The sequence below is a fragment of the Loxodonta africana genome, chromosome 3 (assembly GCF_030014295.1).
Source record: "Loxodonta africana isolate mLoxAfr1 chromosome 3, mLoxAfr1.hap2, whole genome shotgun sequence".
In the NCBI taxonomy this organism is placed as follows: domain Eukaryota; kingdom Metazoa; phylum Chordata; class Mammalia; order Proboscidea; family Elephantidae; genus Loxodonta; species Loxodonta africana.
In genome coordinates, this window is record NC_087344.1 from 143,764,689 (window position 1) to 143,778,117 (window position 13,429).

Sequence of the window (13,429 nt, forward strand, 5' to 3'; positions counted from 1 at the left end):
CATTTTTCCAGCCTGAGGCATCCCTGGACTTCCAAGATGCCCAGAGCTGCCCATTCCACCCACTGCCAACAGCAGCTATCTGAGCACTGCTCTAGGGGGTCAGCGTTGCCCCAGACAACAGTGCCCAGGAAGCTGGCTCAGGTTTATTCCAACTGCCCACCATCATGATGCTCTCTGCTCAGCACCCAGCTTGGTACCCCCTCCAGTCATCCCCACCTGCACCTCCAGTAGGTGAGTGGCTGGGCAGGTGAGCCCCACAAGAGCACAGGGAAAGGTGTGGAACACTGGGAGTTCAGCACATGTCTTCATTCTTTTCTTCTCCTCATAAGTAAGACAAAGACAAAAGAAGCTCAAGGACCAGGTCCCTGGAACTGGTGTGTGTGGTGTTGGGTGGAGTGTGTTCCTTTTGCTCCTCACTAATGTCCTTTTCTTGGAATTGACTCGACGGCAACGGATTTTAATGTCCTTTTCTAGTGATTGGTCTTTCTTTTCTTTTTTATTGTATTTTAGATAAAGGTTTACAGAGCAAATTAGTTTCTCATTAAACAATACACACATTGTTTTGTGACACAGGTTGCTAATCCTACGACATGTCAACGCTGTCTGCTCCTCGATCTTGGGTTCCCTGTTACCATCTTTCCTGTCCCCTCCTGCCGTCTCGTTCTTGCCCCTGGGCTGGTGTGCCCATTTAGTCTCATTTACATGGTTGAGCTACATGTATTATTGCTTGTTTTATGGGACAGTGTAATCTTTGGCTGAAGGGTGAACCTCAGGAATGACTTCAGTACTGAGTTAAAAGGGTGTTCAGGGTAAAAGGGATTGTTTTAATCTGTGAGTTAGACCTTGTTTTAATCTGTGATCCCTGTCGGAGCAGTCAGTGGTGGTAGCCAGTTGCAACTGGTCTTTCTTATGACATGTCCAAAATAAACGAGTCAAAGTCTCACCACCCTTGCTTCTAAAAAATATTCTGGTCGTATTTCTTCCTGAGACTGATTTGTTCATTCTTTTGGCAGTCCACAGTATATTCAATATTCTTTGGCAACATCACATCAATTCTTCTTCTGAAAGACCAATTGCTAGAAAACGACATCATGTTTGGTAAAGTAAATGGTCAGCAAATATGAGGGAAACACTCCACAAGATGGATCAACACAACAGCTGCAACAGTGAGCTCAAACTTACCAGCCATGTTGAAGATGGTGCAGGACTGGGCAATGTTCGTTCTGTTACCCATGGGGTCACCAAGAGTCGGAGCCGACTTAACGACAACAACAATGTCCTCTTCTACTTGTTGTTGTTGTTGTTATTCATTTGTTTTAACAAAAGTGATTCTGAGTTCCTTTAATAGAAATGGAGAAAGGCAGGTAGGAGTTTTATGTTCTCGGCCTGTGGAGGTACAGGAACCGGGGCAGACAGTTCCCTCAGCTCTGCCCTAACTGTTGTTGTCCATCAGGGGCTGTGGTCGGGTGTGGTGACTGCCTGTGTAAAGGGCACTTCCACCTAAGGAAGCAGGGGCATGGAGGGAGGCCACACAGACTGAGTATTACTATGGGCCTCTTCATCTACAGCCCTGCAAGAGCAGTGTATTTCGCCTTACACAGATGAAGAAACAAACTTTGAAGTTAAGACATGTTCAAGGGCACACAGAGAAGGAAAGGTGATACTGGACCTCCAGAGTGCATGTTCTTTCTACTGTGTCTCACAACCTCAACTCGCCTTCATTATTCCTGACACTTTTCTCTAAAGTCGCTGAAGGAAATCCTTATCCAGAGACACGATGTGGAGGGGGAGCTTCATATCCACAGAGCTGTGGCCCCAGGCAGTCCAGAACATTCTAAAACCTTGTGAAGCTGGGAGAGAATCTGACAGGAGAAGCAGAGGCCTTCCACAGGAATAGGAGCCCAGGGAGATTATAAAATTCAACTTTGCATAAATAATAATTGAATATTTCCAATCTGCATGCATCAAGGGATCTAATTCCTCCTACCAGAGGGATAAGAGAGTTACCATCCCTCAGGATTAGCCCTAAACATAAACATCATGAGACACTTGTTGGTTACCCACCTAAATGTCCGATTTAGATGAATATTTTATATACAGTATTTTCCCACTGCAAATCGGCATTCATCACTACCACTTAGTTGATTAAGCTGGTTATATGCCTACATTCTTGAGTTGAAAATTTAAATAGAGGTATTTATTATAGGCAGTCCCCAGGTTATGAATGTCTGACTTACCGGTTGTTACGAACCAACCCCCAATAAGTCTATTACATTAAAAATTTGAGGTACATAGGATGGTTTGTAATAACAAATGGGCACTACTTTGTGACTCACATCAAAATATTATTATCACTGTATTATTATGTTAAAAATATTTTAGTGTACCTGGAAATATTTAATGTTTTTTATTCATAGCAAGGTACACTATATACTGAGACAAACATTTGACGGACAGTAGATATGAACTGTACCTAACTGTTCTGACTTGTGAAACATCAACTATTTTCTAACTGCAGAGGGGGCTGGGGGTGCCTCGCTCGGGCCTTCCAGAGTAGTGAAAACTGAGTGCTATGACAACCTGGACATAAGGAAGGTGGGGTTTATTTGGAGGCTTTCCTCTTGCCCATAAACAATTTTACAGGGGAAAAAGCAGAGAGAGAGAGAAACCAAGAAACCCTGAACTCAATTGCCATCTCTCCTAATGCACTTCTGATCCCAGTCCAAATGAAAAGGCATTTTACTAGAATAATTTTTTGAGCATTAACTTTATGTCAGGCATTGTACAGGGACTTTCCATACGTGATTTCACTTTCACTTAATTTAATCTTTATGGCAACCCCTTGGTGTAGTTACTATTCCATTTTATAGCTGAGGAAACAGAAACTCAGAGGTGTGAAGTAACTTGCCTAAGACCACAGCTCAGAGGAGGTAGAGCCAGGATTCCAGCTTGACCCCAGAACCCATGCTCTCCCCATCATGCTCTTGCATCCCTTCCCAGCATCCCTCCTCACACTGGACCCCCCTCCTTACCGCCAGGCCCCGCTCTTGCTCACCTCAGTGCCTTTTACAGGCTCATCTCAACCCTGGTACCCAGAGACGTCAGTCTTTCTATCACATGTCAAGTCATATGTAACAAAAGCTAGAAAAGTGCTTGTATCTTCCCCCTTTTCTACCTGCCCAGATCCAATTTATCTTACCAGACTCATGTCAAATGACATGTCCCACAGGAAACTTTTCCTCATCCCTTTGCTGGAAATCCACTTCTGCTACAAGTATACAGGAATATATTTAAATCCATTATATTTTGTTTTGCTTTGTTTTGTTTAAAGAACTAGTGAAACTGGGCAGTTTTAAATGGAAGTCTTTATATACTTGGAAATATTAAAAAATAAAGAAAACACGTTACCCAAACAAGAAAAGACCAGACCCTAAAATATATGCCTGAGTCAATTTGAGTTTCCATTGGACCTTCATGCCCCCTACCTGCTGCATCGCTGCCCTAAAGCTCTCCTGAATGGAGCTCTCTTCCCACCCTCAGTCAAGTCTGTTCAAGAAATGAGGGAGGAGAAAGGCCCTTCTCCACCAAGGACAGAAGTTCCACTGGCCCTGGCATACAGTTGGGGCCTAGGGGTGTCAAAGTTGGCATTTGGAAGACATTTCCCAATTTAAAAAAAAAAAAAAAATTAGAAAGGATGACTAGGCCTAAAAGATTTTATAAGATTATCTCCATGGGAAAATGCACTCTAAGTTCCAAAAATTAAGTTGGAAATGACTGTGGCACAGCCTGTTTCTAATTCAGGTGTGACGCTGTTGTGGTGTGACCATGTATCTACCCTGGGTTTTAACTTGAGTGGTATGTTTGCTCTGAATGACTGAGTATAAATGAAACTCTTGCAAGCTCATGTGTTATGTTCTAAGCAGACTAGGAGAGATGTTATTTAAAAGAAAAAGGCAGTAAAACATTATGAATTAGATTTTTTTTTAATGGTAAATGTTCCCATCTTGCCTATTTTGAAAGGTCTGACTTGTTTTGTTTTTTATAAAGTCTACATTTTATATATAGGATTTCCTCAAAACAAATTTACTGTTATGGATTAAATTCTGTCCTCCAAAAATATGTGTTGTAAATGCTAACTCCTCTAGACAATCTGCTCCCGTAAAGATTACAGCCTAGAAAACCCTATGGGGCAGTTCTACTCTGTCACATGCTGTTACGGCACCTAACAACAACATACTTGTAGAACTATTCCCATTTAGGTATAGGGTTTCCTTTGTTATGTTAATGAGGCAATATTAGTGCAGAGTCTGTCTTAAACCAATCACATTTGAGATAACAAAAAGAGCAGGTCAGGCTTAGAGAAGGCAGCACAAATGGAGGGAAAGATACATGCCACATGAGAATCTCCAAGGAACAGAGGAACAGAAGCTGAAAAGAGACAAGGACGTTGCCCCAGAACTGGCAGAGAAAGCCTTCGCCTAGAGCCAGCACCCAGAATTCAGGCTTCCAGCCTCCTAAACTGTGAGAGAATAAATTTCTGCCTGCTAAAAACACCCACTTGTGGTATTTCTGTTATAGCAGCGCTCAGAAACTAAGACTGTTCCGTTTATAAGTTTGTTTACATCATGAGTTAATCCCTACAATAGCTGGTATTACCTCATGTAGTAGGGTGAACAATTGTACCAAGTTTTCCTAGGACAGAGGGTTTTCTAAGATGTGAGATCTTCAGTGCTAAAACCGACAAAATCTGAGGAACCCTGATCACCCTGTAAGGCTCTTTCAAAATAGTGCCATTTTTTTCTTGATTCTGGAGCTATTTCTTGGGTGTTTTAGGGGAGACCATGACAAATAGAACCAAGTGACAGTAATTTGTGTTAGGTCCCAATTCTAGTAGATAGGTGCCAATGTGTGAAGTATGTGTGAATTTTCCTGGGAGCTAAGAGGAGGAAGTAATTAATTATACCTCAGGATGGGCAGGATCTAGGGAAGGTTTTCACTGAGTTGGTGATTTATAAGCTTGGTCTTAAAAGGTGATCTGTCCCAGGAGAACAAAATATTGTGACCATTTTTGTGTCTACCCAGCCCATCCATGGCTTTGTACCTCAAGCACCTGCACCTCCCTGCTGGGTGCAACATCGAGTCATGACAGTGTGTCCAGCCTTTGCAGGAAGCTGACTGGAAGGGCAGAGGAATTAACACTGTCAAGTCAACTCTAAACTAATGAGGAAGAGGGTTGGTGGACAAATCCTCCAGCTTCCTTGCCCTTGGTAGGATAATTCTGAGGTGTTTTCTGTACAGTCTCTCAGAGCACCCAAGGAGATTGATTCCAAGTCTCCCACAGTGGTAAACAGCTCATTGTTGTTATTCTTGTTATGTGTGATCAAGAAGATTCCAACTCATAGCAACCCCATGTGAAGGAGTAGAACTGCCCCATACAGTTTCCTAGGCTGTAATCTTCACAGGAGCAGGTGGCCTGGTCTTTCTCTTGAGGAGCCACTGGGTGGGTTCAAACTGCCAACATTTTGGGTAGCAGCCAAGCACTTAACCATTGCACCACCAGGGCTCCTTAGCCAGCTCATAATGTACCCTTTATTAGTTTTCCTCCCTTCCCCGTCTCTCATGTCTCTACTGCTTTACCATGCTCGGGGGATCACCCCCCAAATAAACTCCTTGCACCCAGTCCTTATCTAATCTAAGGGTCTGTTCTTGGGGGAGTCCATGCTAAGACAAGTATGCAGAATCACTGGTTGTCTTAGACTGGGTTCTCTAGAGGAGAAAACCTGTGAAGTGTGTGTGTGTGTGTATGTATATAAAACCCAAACCAAACTGGTTGCCATTGAGTCGATTCCAACCCATAGTGACCCTATAGGACAGGTAGGACAGAGTAGAACTGCTCCACAGAGTTTCCAAGGGTCACTTGGTGGATTCAAACTGCCAACATTTTGGTTAGCAGCCGAACACTTAACCATGATGCCACAAGGGTTTTCAGGTATATATGTGTATATATATATATGAGTATGTGTGTATGTATATATATACATTTATGTGTATGTATAGAGAGAGCAAGATTTATTTCGAGGAAATGACTCATGCAGTTGTGGAGGATGGCAAGTGCCAAATCCGTGGGTCAGGTGTCAGGCTGGGGCTTCTCCTGACTCACATGGTTGCAGCGGCTGACGAACCCAGAATTGGCAGGTCAGGCAGAAGGCCGCTGGCTCACATTCCAAGAACTGGAGGTCAGAAGATGACAAGTTGGATGCAGAATCCAAAGCAAGTGAAACTTTGCCAGAACATCCATATATACTGGAGGTAGGCCATACATTGAAGTAAACCCCCCTTACATCAGATCAAAAAATGGAGGATAATTATATAATAGTGAGAATCGTAGCCTAGCCAAGTTGACATATGACATTAACCATCACACTGATCTTATAGGCTAACCTATTTATTTTGTAGGTGATTAAGCTTGCGAAGATTTTTAAACAGGAGAAATTTGCATTTTAGAAACAAAATTAGTGGCAGAGCTGGAACTAAATCCAGTTCTACTGACCTTCTAGCCGGTACTATTATGTCAGTTCTATGCTATTTCAGGATTTGGATGCAAGAATGTGCAGATCTATCTTCATAATTGTTTTTACTACCAAAGAAGCATTTAAATAGCCTTTGTCACCATAGTTTGTCAAACTACCAGTAGAGCTAAGTCCTGGTTCCTTCTGTGGCCTCTCCTGGCCCCTGCTCCTTGCCCTTCTCCAGGCCCTGGGGCTTTCTCTGTGTTCCACTGCCTACTGGCTTCTCTGCTGGAGGTGAAACAGTTGTCCTCTTGGTAGAGAAAGACGCTGACATTCTTGGCCCAAGGGAAACTTGGCAGTGTTGGCGGATGTCAAGATACTTGGCAGATGCCATTCTTGCTCCCTGTCACCATAAATAATTGCAAGTTGGCTGAGCGTTACCCAGCTGCATTAAGCTTTGCAGCTTGTTCTGACGGGAATCTAAAAGGTGCACAGTCAAGGCCAAGCCTGTTGCTTTTATCCCTGGTGGCTAGGGAGAGGAAGAAAGAATGAGTCACAACACCCCAGGTCTTTAAATTTCTTCTGAAGAGCTACCATCTGTCCATAATGTGAGAGAAGTAGTACTGTCATGTGAATTGGTCTGGATCAGCCACACCATCTGTATTTATTTAAATAAAGTTAAGTCCATAAATAGTTTTTGAGTATTTGCTATCAGCGAGCTCTGAGCTCAGCTCTCTGGGGTATTCAAGTAAATGTGAGCCACCGGCTTGACACTCAAGAAGGCAGATTGGTGTGATGGCAAGTCTGGCAGCTTTAGAGCCCTGCAGTCTAGTGAGAATACCAGCCCCACCACCAACCAGCTGAGAGATCTGAGGCAATTTATTTAATCTTAGCTTCCTCACCTTTAGAATAAAAGGTCCTGCCTATTCCACAGACCAAAAACCGAACCCAGTGCCCTCGAGAAGATTCTGACTCGTAGCAACCGTATAGGACAGAGTAGAACTGCCCCGTAGGGTTTCCAAGGAGAAGCTGGTGGATATGAACTGCCAGCCTTTTAGTTAGCAGGAGAGCTCTTAACCACTGCATCACCAGGGCTCCCTATTCCACAGAGTAGGTGAAAATCCCAAGGGCATTTGGGATTTGCTTTGTTTTCTTCATCTTTCCCTTGATGAGTTTACAATCCAATCAGGCAAAAAAGACACAATATGTGAGAGGCAAAGAAAACATCTCTAAGAAATAATCAACAGTTTGAAGAAAGAACAAAGGAAAGAAAAGAAGGGTGAAGGATTGCCAAACATCAATATTTGCTCTAAAAGTCGAGCAAGGGAGGATAGCAGGGAGGTAAGAACAAGGAGCCATTTCTGGTTTATTACTGTATTCAGTCTTAACTCCATACGAAATTGCAGTGTCTGGTACATAGTAGGCCATGTGATAAATATTTGTTGAACGAGTGTTCAAATAAATGAATGAATGTTTTGTATAGTTTTTGTCACTGGACCTTATGAGAGTTGCCAAGAGAAGAGTATGTAAAAATGACAGACGGGGTAGACAGCTTTCATATAAAAAGAATTTTCTCAAGAATATATCCTGATCTGTAAAGGTACGAGACAAAAATGGATATAACAGAAGTTTATAAAACTGTGGAAGTTGTGGATAAGATTATTATACTCTTTAAACCATCACCAAATATTGGATTGCCTTTGAACTTAATGAAGTTTCAGGAGATAGGCAAAAAAAGAAAAAGAAAGAAGGTCCTGCTTGTGATTAGTACGCTTAAAGAATTTCTTACCCTGTAAAACACTGAAGGCTGAAAGTATAACTAATACAGGGAGGGATTCGATGACTCCATGGAAGGCTGATCTTAGAGCAAGTTGTCCAGATTCCTTGGAGATTTTGAAGTGTATGTCCTAAAGGACTCCCATGTTGGAAACAGACTGCTGGGTAGCATGGATCAGGGAGGATCTAGCTAAGTATCACGTTTCTGTGGTTCTGTGTTCCTTCACGGAACATTTAATAAGCACCCACCATGCACCAGGCAGTTTCTTATAGGGAAGGAAAGTTTATTGAGTTTCCACTATGTGCCAGGCAGTGTTCTAGGGACCAAGGACACATAGCCAATAAGATGGTGTCTTAGCCCTCAAGGATCCCCAAAGTAGAGAGAGAAATAGGCATGTGAATAGATAAATTGCAGTTCATTGAGGTAAATTCCATAATAAAAGCATGTTCAAAGTGTTGTTATAATCTCAAAGTTCTGGTGACAATAACTAAATGGACAGTTGGCACATTAAAGGGACTTAACAATATCTAATAAACCGATAATAGACACTTGATTTTTTTTGTTGTTTTTGTTGGGTGCCATTGAGTAGATTCCAACTCATAGTGACCCTATGTGACAGAACTGAACTGCCCCATAGGGTTTTCTTGGCTGTAATCTTTAAGTAAGCAGGAGGTACTAAGAGCAGAGACTCAATGCCATATGCCCTTTAGGTTACCAGCATGAAATCTATCTATTTTCTTTCAAAATTAAAAAAGAAGTTGAATATATAAAAAATTGTCTTTCTAATTTTTTTTCACCTTCCCTTTCCCACCTGTATTTTTTAACTTTGAAAATATTTGTGGGTAGATGGATGGGTAGCTGGATGAATCAATGAGCAAAAGAAGAAATTTTTTCTTCCATCACTGCACAAATTTTTCCAATAGAAATTTGTCAATTTTTGAAGGCTCGCTAGAATCAAATTCAGCAAGTAAGCACTTCTGAGACCTCTTTGTTTAAAAGTACTGGAGGCTATCTTGACTCAACACAAAAAATGACTTTTCAGTTTCTGGAACTACTGTTTGTGGGTTTTTAAGTCAGCATTTCCAGAAAACTTGACTAGGAGAAGCTCTACAGAAGTTCTACAGGATTGTAAAATCTTAATTCAGTGATTTCTCACACTTTCTCTCTACAACCCAAATGAACACATTTCAATGTACATGCTGCTTGGGAAGGCTGACCTTCTGGGGAACTTGCATTCTGGTTGATCTTACCAGGAAATTGGTGATTGGAAGGCAGAGGTCCAGGAAAGAATCTTGAACCAGGAATGTGGACGTCATTAAAAGATTTTGCCTTATGAGAATCTTAGTCGTAGGTCAATATTCGTGAAACTATAGTTCTGCGACTTCCTCAGGTTTCTTCTCTCCCCACCTATCATTCCCTTATTCCCCTTCAAATTATAAACTGAACAAAGATGAGAGCCTAGAGTTGTATGTTCAATACAGTAGCCACTAGTCACATGCAGCTATTTAAATTTAAATTAAATAAAGTTTAAAATTCAGTTCCTCAATCATCCTGGCCACATTTCAAGTGTTCAAAAGTTACATGTATCTAGTGGCTACCATATTGGGCAGCACAGAGAACATTTCCATCATTGCAGAAAGTTCTATTAAACTTCACTGCCCTAAAGAGAAAGGAGAATGAAGAGCTGAGGAGGAAAGTGGTAATTCTGAAGAAAACTCTGATAACATCTAGACAGTCCTGTACAGAAGAGAAGGAACATTCTATCAGGAAGTTGCCACAGGAAGCAAAACTAAGACAATAAGAGAAAACGCTGTATAAAATGGGAGAGAGTGTCCAAGCTTTGGGACCAGACCATGTATTTAGTACTGGTTCTACCACCTACCAAGTGTGTGACCTTGGGCAAGTTATACAAACTCTACAAGCCTCAGTCTCTTCATCAGTAATAATAATTCCTACACCATAGAATTGATATGAGAATTAATGAAAAAATTAGTGTAAAGTGCTTAGCATGCTGCCTGACATATGGAAAAGGGTACAAAATAGTAAAGAAGGGGGTAGGAAAGGTATAAAGAAGAAAAGAGCAGAACATAGAGATAAGACTACAGAACTGGGAAGAAGAAATGTCTTGAGTTCCTAACACACTCAGATGCTAACTAAAAGGTTGGAGGTTCTAGTCTACCTAGGTCGACCTCAGAGTAAAGGCCTGGAGGTCTTGAAAACTCTATAAAGCACAGTTCTATTCTGACACACATTAGACCGCCATGAGTTGGAATCGATTCAATGGCAATTTTTTTTAAGAGGATTAAAAAGTGGGCCTGGGCAGTGAGCACTTTGCTGATGGTTGGAGGGCAAATGGGTCAGTAGGATAGAGCAACAGAAGGCTGCTGGACCACCAGAAACATGAAGAGCACAAGGAAGGACCCTCTGGCCTCAGGATTAGGGAAGCCGAGCCAGGTGGTGGCAAAAGTCATACAAGATCAGCAGTCTTCCTGCCCATCTGTGGCCATAGGAATTATACTGCTAACTGGAGTTTAGCTGTGCTCATGTTTATGCCAATGATTGCATTCAAGACATGTGGCTTTCCTGGGGCAGGCTGGGTGAGCCAGGGCTGGGGCTGGAGTGGCCAGATGTAAAGGTGATGCAGCACATTAGGGTAAAGGGGAGGGAATGACAATTATTCAGCCCTGGCCACCGGTGTTCAGCACTTCACACATGCAATTGCACTTAAACCCTCCAATAGTTCTGAGGTAGGCACCTCTGTTTCGTGGAAGAAGAAACTAGGGCTCAGTAGAGTGAAGGAACTTACCCAAGATCACGCAGCTGGTGGTGGCCACACAACAGATACAGGACCCAAGCCCAAGTCTGTTGGATAGCAAAGTCTACACAAGTCTGCTGTGGAAGCCTTTAAGCTTTGAGGAAATCAAAGCAATAGAGATGTGCAGCCAGAGCTTGAAAAGAGATGTCATTACATTTATTCGTCACCTACTGGAGTCCAATGCCATATCCATTTTGTGTGGTCACAAACATAAGACAGGATCCCTGTCCTTGTTCTCCCGATGCTTACATAGCAGTGAGAGAGATGAACCAAGAACAAAATAAGGACAATCAAAGGTAAAATGTTCAAATTCATTCATTCAACAAATATTCTATTTATTGAGTTCCTACTTTGTGCCAGACACTATGTTAGGCTCTGGAGATACTACGATGTGCTGTGTATTGGGTAGCTGATTTACAAAAATGGCTGCATTTCCCATTTCCCTATATCCACACCCCTTTGCAGTGTGACTTTGCAGCTCCCACCATTAAAAGGTTGAGGCTATTTCTCTACCTTTTGAATATGCGCTGGCCTTGTGACTTGTTTCGGCCAGTAAAATGTGGTGGAAGCTCATTGTACCTGTTCCAAATCTTGGCCTCAAGAGACTTCTTGCATCTTTCAGTTCTCACTCTTGAAACCTTGTGGCTGCCATGTGAACATGCCCAAGCTAAACTGCTGGATGATAGGAGACACACGGCCCAGTCACTTTCATTGTCACAGCCAATGGCCAGCCACCTGACAGACATATAAGTGAGGCCATTTTAGACCAGTCAGTTTCAGCTAAATCAATAACAGGAGGCAAACACAGGAGCGAGCTCAGCCAAAGCAGCTGAGCATGGTCCAGGTCAGCAGTAGACCCATGAAAAAGAATTTTTCTTGTGTGTGCTGTCAAGTCAATTCTGACTCATAAGACCCCGTGTGACAGAATAGAACTGCCCTATTTTTTTTTTATAGGGTTTTCTTGGCTGTAATCTTTACAGAAGCAGATCACTAGATCTATCTCCAGCAGAGACGCTGGGTGGTTTCAAAATGCCAGCCTTTTGGTTCTAGCAGCCAAGCGCTTAACGATTGCACCACCAGGGCTCCTTTGAGAAATTATAAATGGAAGCTATTTTAAGCCGCTGAGGTCTCAGTTGGTTTGTTTCACAGCAAAAGCTAACTGATACATGAGCAAAAGACATCAGTTCTCAAGAAACTTAGAGATTAATGGAGGAGACAAACTTTAATTACAAAATTCTACAAACATATAATAAAGGAAAGGAAGAGATAATTAAGCAGGGATCTGAAAGGGAAGTAGAAATGTGGTAGTCAGCCTCCCAAGATGGCCTCCATGGTTCCCACCTCCTGGTATTCACATCATGTGTAGTCCCCTCGCACACTGTACCAGGGTTGGTCTGTTTGACCAATCGCATACAGCAGAAGAGATGATACGTCCCTTCCGAGATTGGGTTAAAAGACTGCAGCTTCTATTTTGGGCTCTCTATTTTTTTTATTCATTCTGGGAGAAGCAAGCCGCCTTGTCATAAAGACACTCAGGCAGCCTATGGGGAGACCACACGGCAAGGAACTGAGGTATCTGTCACCACCCACGTGAGTGAGCTTGGAAGTGAATCCTCCAGCTCCTGATGACTGAAGCCCTGGCTGACAGCTTGAATGTAACCTCTCCAGAGGCCCAGAATCAGAACCATCCAGCTAAACTGCTCCTAGATTCTTAATCCAAAGAAACTGTGAGATAGAAAACGCTTGTTGTTTTAAACTGCTAAGCTTCGGGGTAATTTGACACACAGTAATAGACAACTAACAAAAGGAGTTCCCCAGATAAGGCTGGGGGAGGAGATGGAGTGCTCCAGGTTAAAGGTCGTAAGGAGGGAAGTGACTTAGAACACTTGAGAAACTGAAAGCAGACCAATGTGGTAGAGTTTAGAGGGCAAACGTGGCACCATATGAGGCTGAAAGGCAGGTGAGGGGATAGACCTCTTGGGCATGGCCTTATGGGCCTTAATAAGGGGTTTGTCTTTAGGAGTAATGAGAAGCCAGGTCATTCGGGGGCCAAAGTTAGAGGATCCAAGGGAGCTCAGAACCTTAGACAGTGAGAAGGCAGCAATGCAATTCTAAAGAGTATTGTCCTTCTTTGACCTTAACCATGTGTTGTAACTATTAGATCTGGGAAAATCCTTTAGAAACCAACTCAGCTGTCCTCCGTCAGGGCTCATCTCCCAATGACACTCATCCAGGTCCTCTGGGGGTCAGTGATGCGGTGGGGCGATGGGTGGGCAGCAGAGGGAAAGAGTAAAGAAAGACTGTGAGAAAAGGGCTAAGAACAGAGGG